This window comes from Mangifera indica, chromosome 8 (genome assembly GCF_011075055.1).
Source record: "Mangifera indica cultivar Alphonso chromosome 8, CATAS_Mindica_2.1, whole genome shotgun sequence".
Classification (NCBI taxonomy): domain Eukaryota; kingdom Viridiplantae; phylum Streptophyta; class Magnoliopsida; order Sapindales; family Anacardiaceae; genus Mangifera; species Mangifera indica.
This window is the reverse complement of record NC_058144.1, coordinates 14,230,143-14,237,435: the sequence shown is the minus strand read 5'-3', so window position 1 is coordinate 14,237,435 and position 7,293 is coordinate 14,230,143.

The window sequence follows — 7,293 nt, the reverse complement described above, 5'->3', positions numbered from 1 at the left end:
ATAATGCATTATAGGTTATAGTTGAATGTTTGACCAAGTCCACACATTTCATAGTAGGCAAAGATACTACAAGTACAAAGTAACTAGGTTAGATCTATATAAGAGAGATTATTAGACTTTATGGGGTACCTAGGACGATAATATCAAATCAAGACATAAAATTTGTCTCAGTATGTTAGTAGAGTATGCAAAAATCCTTGGGTATAAGATTAGCATTCAACATAACATATTTTCCCCAGATCGATGGACAGACTAAATGAGTCAATTAGGTGATCAAGGACATGTTGAGGGCTTGTTGCATAGAGTAAGGAGCGAGTTTAATGGATGTGTTACTGTTGATGGAGTTTGCTTACAATAATAGTTACCAGATAACCATTATGATGACCCTTTATGAGGCATTGTGTGGAAAAAGATTTAAATCACCATTGCACTGGGATGAGATAAGAGAAAGAAATGAATTAACTTAGTCATTGGGACCCGAGCTGACTTAGAGGATGATTGAGCATATGAGGATGATCAGAAAGAGGATAAAACAAGCTCAAGATCATCAAAAAAGTTATGCAGATCAGAGGAGACGTGATCTTAAGTTTTAGGTGGGTGAAAAGGTGTTTATTAGTTTAGCCCTCTATAGGCATGTTATGAGATTCAACATGAAAGACAAGTTAGCACCGAAATTTATGGGACCCTTTAAGGTATTAGAGCATGTAGATAAGGTTACCTATCGGTTTGCGCTACCAACGAGCATGGATCGCATTCATAACATGTTCTATGTATCATTGTTAAGTAATTATATCAGTGACCCTACCCATGTGTTTAGTGTTAGGGACGTCAAGCTAAAGGATGATCTAGTCAACAAAGAGCATCTCATTCAAATATTAGACCAACAAGTTAAAGAGCTTAGATGTAAGCAAATTCCCCTAGAAAAGGTTTTTTGGGGAAATCACCAAGTTGAGAAGGCTACATAGAAGGTTGAGTAGGATATGCGACATAGGTTCCCATATCTGTTAAGGTGACTTTCGAGGACAAAATTCATGTTAGGAGGGGAGGATTATAGCACCTATAATTAAGCCTAACGACATTTCGATCTTTTTTTAATTTTTAAATATGGTAATTGGTGATTTTCAACGGTACACATCGTGTATGAAAGCATATATGGTGGTGTATGGTCAACAGAAAGTCAATTAGTAGATTAGATTGTGATTGCGACAAAACAAGAGGTTGTCTTATACAACTAGACACACGATTGTGTATGGCTTATATAAGCCCATGTATCACGTTCTAGAGATAAAATAAAAACATGATAACCTAACTTTCTTCTATTATCTTTCATATTATAGAAAGTGTGAGAGAGAGAGAGAGAAATGGTATTTTCGTAGCCTGTAGAGCCATCAGTGATCACCAGAATCACCGTAGTCATACAAAGGAAATGTTTTCATCGAAATTCAAGTAAATGGAGTGGCTGCCATTATTTGATTATGAAATCTTTGACGTCTCTCTAGTATTCACATGATCTAGAGTTGTGTAGACATGAATGTCATGATTTGTATGATGTATTTGATTTTGTATGAATTAAAATGAGCCATATGCATGTTTTGTCTCTTGAATGTATGACTATTATATGTTTTGGTTTGATAGTTCAATAATGTCATTGATATGATGTGTATATTAGTTATTAAGCATGATTTTCAGTAAATAAACTACTTAGGGGACTTAGAGATTCTTTGTATTGGCTTGAATATGTGTTTGAATGACTTTATATATGATTGGAACAACGTAGAAACCTTAGGGTCCAATTTCTAGATCATGAAACATGATCGTGTACAGCCTCATACATGTCTGTGTGTCATTCTAGAAATTTCAAAAGTATAAGAATCATGTGCTTCTAAAGGGAGATATGCATAATCATGTGGTATAAAACACATGTTTATATATGGTTTTCCAAAAGTGGATGGTGTGCGACAAAAGACACATGACTTACACTCATGGATCATTGTGCATGAGAGTGTGTCTAAGTCAACTCCCCATGTGCACCTGCTCTATACATGACCGTATGCTGAGTGTCACATATTTGTGTATATAGGTCAGAAGGCATACAGGTGTGGGTTGAGAATGACACAATCGAGTAGATTTATGTCCCAAAGACAAAGATAAAACATGATTATACCTCTAAGCTATGTACATAGAAGGGTAGATTTATGTATGAATAAGAATGAGCTCCTAAAAGATAAAAAATTCAAGAGAGACATAGATGAAGTGTCTAACAGTGTGGACAATGACACAAACTAAAATCGAGTCAAATCTGAGTCGAAAGTTAACAACTTTAAGGCTAGTGTCACAATTAGTTAGTCACCAACTATATGTATAAGTGACGATAAAAAGTTATAAGGTTATATACCCATGAGATGCATCATACACTTGACACTAAGACGTATAGTCATCTATTTCAATTCAAGTATGCATGGTAAAGATGTGGTTTTTAGATATTCCTCACAGAATCAGTGGGATACACCACATATGCACCCTAGGTAAGGGTCATCTTCGAATGGTTAGTTAGCAATTATGATCAGTTTATGTGGTAAAGGAAGAAGCTACCATCAAAGATTTTCCTGTATGATCAAGGTGTCCCAGTTAAATAGCCTAATAGATCATTTAGCATGTGCGTAAGACACATTAGTAGTTTTCACCAAGGCATCAGATATGTCGATTTTAACATAGGTCTTCATAACTTCTATGGACGTCCTATGTCAGGGCATCAAGGTGCCATAGTGTGACCATATTTAGCTTACGAGTGGAACACAAGTTTTACCATTAGTTATATATAATAATTTTGAGTGTCGAAAGGCCCTCACTTACTGAGTTTTACTCATGAATTTCCTTTCGTGTGTTTACAGGTAAAGGTAAGTAGTAGGGTAGGCAAAGGATTTGATGGTCTAGCTAACAGCTGTACGAGGATAAGGGTCTTTTATTATTCAGTTTTATCAGACACATAGTTGTTATTATTATTTTTATTATTATTGTTTTCATTATTATCATTGTTGCTAGTGTCTTCAAGCACTTGGGATCATACGAGTATTGATTAATAAAGTGTTTTTCTATTGCATCACCTTTTTATACACTTTATAACTATGATCATGTATTAAAGTTTTCAAATAGTTCAATTCTACATGCCTCTTTCGATATATACTCATTAGGGGTATATATCTAGAGAGGGATGTTACAAGTATAGGTGACAATTATGGCTATGTCATTAGAGCATTAGTATGGATTAATAGTTAGAGAACCATTTTTTAACATGATCAATAATGATAAGTCACATGGTCATTAAATCCTAGTTAATGACTTATGTATGATTCTACTAGTGTGTGAAGTAATCCTTTAACCTGAGAAGTTATGGTTGGATCCAATATGGATATATGTGATTAACATATGTATAATATGGGGCTAACAATATTTTGAACGAAAAGCCATATTGGTCATATATTATTTGTATGCAAAGACAAATTATGATAAAGACAAGATCTGTTGACTTGGGAAGTATTAGGTTTGATAGAACATTTTTTCATCATGGTTTAAGGACTATGACATATTGTTAGATGTTTATCATAGTTGTTGAGTTTCTGGATGCACTTTTGGATCATCTGAAATGGGACTCATGGCTATGTCACAGTGAAACTAAAGGGTCACACCAATAAATCAAGCTTTTACGAATAAGGATTAATTATTTGAGGTTAGCTAGCACCTTCTGAAAAATAATAAAAATCATATAAAATATTATATGAGTGCAAAAGTAACATTTTAAAAGTTAAAATGTTAGTGAGATGAAATTAGAGTAACTAAAGTATATGTTTGATATACTTGTATGGGTCTAGTTTAAATCAAGACTTTAAAGTGCCAAATGATAATTTTAAAATTACTAATTAGCCACCATTACTAAATAAGGCCTTTTAGTTCATTTTAGATGAATTGACTTCATTTCAGTAAAAATTTCTTTCACTTTGAAAAGTAGATCCTCTCCCTTCTCTCTTCAAGGTTTGGCTAAGTGAAGAATAGCTTGGAGATGCCATTTTCGGAGGCTTGCTCACTTGAGAGGTTATCTTCCGTCATCCTAAACCAAAAGCAAAGCAAAAAAGTAGGTAATTTCTTTAACCATTTCATGCCTTTTATCTTTATGTTTTAATTCTTGGTTTTATGAACATTCTTGCTTGTTTTGCATTATCTTTCTTCACCTCTTACTACAAATCGTATGTCAACTTATCGATTTAAAAGTCCAAATACAATTGAAGATTTTTCAAATGTCGAAGAAATACATACATACATACATATATATATGGGGGCGTAAATAGATCATGAGTAGGCTGAATATTGGGAAATTAATAAAAATTAAAAATAATGTGATTTAGATTAAGGTTGAGAGTTTATGAGAGATACCCAACAAAAGAAAGAGAAAACCCCAAGTAGAGAATAGATTGGACTTGAAATAACTCTAAAAGTGTTTCGAGAGTGTGAAACCCTTTTGTAATGGCTACTATAAACCTAAAAAGAGGTTGAATAGGTTCTTTAAAAAAAATCAAATAAATTCTTTTTTAGCAGCAACAAATAATAGAGTAAATTTCAACAAGTGAATTCTCTTATAAGGCTCTTACGTCCACTTTTCCAAGCAAATCACCTTGGAGTAATATTATCTCTTGGAAAACTTTTTACACATAGTAGTTTGAGATTTCGTCCTCTACACTAGTTGATACAAGATTATGTCCAAAACTTTTGATTACAAAGAGATAAGAGTATTCAGTGCCTCTCTAAAGCCATAAATATAATATAAGTGCACTAGTTCTATCAATAGAGTTGAATGAAAGCTTAGTGAGAGTTTCAGAGAGAGAACAAAGAATTTAGATTGTGTTTTGTTTTTCTTTTTTCTTTTTTTTCGTGTAAGTATCTAAAAATTCTCTCTTCAAACGAAGCTCAATTTATAGAGCTAGGTTACGGGATTGAGTAAAGTTCCGTTGGGATTGAGTTGCTATCAAAAAACAACTAAAAAATTTCGGTAAAGATGACCTCGATTAGAATTGTAACAAATAGTTGTAAATATAATCAGCACGGGCAGTAGATTCTTTTCACGGGTGACATATTTGTCTCTTCATATTGTGAAGAAATCCTAGAAGGTTGAACCGCAAAGGCATGACTTGTGCATGATATGAGTACAACTTGAATTTTACAAAAAATTTAGAGGTGCATATTAGGACAATTTTGAGCACGACTAGAACAACTTTAATGTGCCACAGCTGGGATACTTTTATGTGTCATTGTTGGAAGATTTGTTTTTTTTAAATGGCATGGCTGACATGGTTTTGTTGAGCAACTAGAACGTTTTTGCTAAACACAGCTAGAACATTTTTGCTGAGCACAACTAGAATGTTTTTGCTAAGCATGACTGGAACCATAGCATGGCATGGCTGGATAACTTTTCCAGAATGGTGTACGATTTATGGGAAAGGCATAACTATATTTTATTTGCTTCAAGATTAATCCACAAATGTCACACTTTGTCCATCTTATAATGTTTTCATGCATTCCTTAGACATGTTAGCATATTAAACTTACGTTTTTATCACCATTAAAACATTAAGGTCCAACAATCTCCCTTTTTTTGATTGATGACAAAAACTAAGTTCAAAAAAATATACTATACAGAGTGAGAAATTTAATTTTGTATCACACTTATTCCCTCCTTACTTTGAGCTTTTAAAACTCCCCCCTCACTTTAGCAATCTTTGTATATAAATTCAATCTAAATGTCACCCTTACTAAAATGATCATGCAAAAAATGATATCTAATATCTATATACTTTTTCTTAGAATGCCAGATAAGATTTTTGGAAAGTTGAATGACATTTGTATTATCACAAAAGATTGGGATGTTTTTCACTTCAAAACCAAAATGCATAAGTTTTTTGTCTCATCCATAAGAGTTGTGTACAAAAACTAGCCCGAAAACATATTCAGCTTCTATAGTAGATGTTGCCACCGAATTTTGTTTCTTTGAAAACCATGAGACAAGCATGTTACCTAAAAATTAATAACTACCACTTGTGTTTTTCCTATTTATTCAATATTTTCGAAAATTGGTAACCAAAAATGCTCGTAATTCGAATAAAGATCCCTTAGGATACCATAAACCAATGTTTGGAGTTCCCTTAAGATATCTCAGGATTTGTTTCATGACATCTAGATATGATTCCTTAGGATTCACTTGAAAACATGCACACATGTATATACTAAACATGATATTATGCCTAGATGCGGTTAAATACAATAATGCACCTATCATGATTCTATATGCTTTAGTTTCAAACTTTTACCTCCTTTATCTGCATTTAAATTTAAAGTACTTATGGGAATGGGTTACTTCTTCGCATCTTGCATATTGAAACTTTTGAGAAGTTCTTTAACATATTTGGCTTGGTTAAAAAAATTTTTTTCTTTTGTTTATTTGATTTGAAGTCCTAGAAAGTAATTGAGCTCCCCTATCATACTTATTTTAAACTCACTCTACATCATCTTAGAAAAATCTTTATAAAGAGATTCATTAGTAGTACCGAAGATAATGTCACCAATATAAACTTGAACAATCAAAATGTTTTGCATATATCTTGTTATAAATAAAATGGTGTCCACCTTTCCTTTTGAAAAATCATTTTCAATTAAGAAAAGACTTAATCTTTCATACCAAGCTCTATGAGCTTGTTTTAAACCATCTAAAGTTTTTCTCAATCTAAACACATGATTTGAAAATTCATGGTTTTCAAAATTGGGAGGTTGTTCAACATAAACCTCTTCTTAAATAAAACTATTTTAAAAAGCACTTTTGATATTCATTTGAAATAGTTTGAAATCAAAATGACATGCATATGCAAGCAACATCCAAAATTGCTTCTTATTTAGCTATAGGTGCGTAAGTTTTATCAAAATCAATACCTTCCTCCAGAAAATACCCTTGAGCAAATAGTTTTGTCTTGTTTCAAATAACAATGTCAGACACATCCACCTTGTTTTGATATACCCATCTTATGCCAATTGTGGGATGATCTGTTGGCTTTGGAACTAGTTTCCAAACATTGTTTATATCAAATTAGTCTAACTTTTATTGCATTATAAGTACCCAACTTTCATTTTTAAGACCTTCTTCTACCTTTTTAAGCTTTATTTGTGACAAGAATGCCACAAATTAGCATGTGTTCCTCAATAAAACTCTAGTTTTTACTCCTTGGGTAAGGCTTCCAATAATCCTTCTTTCTT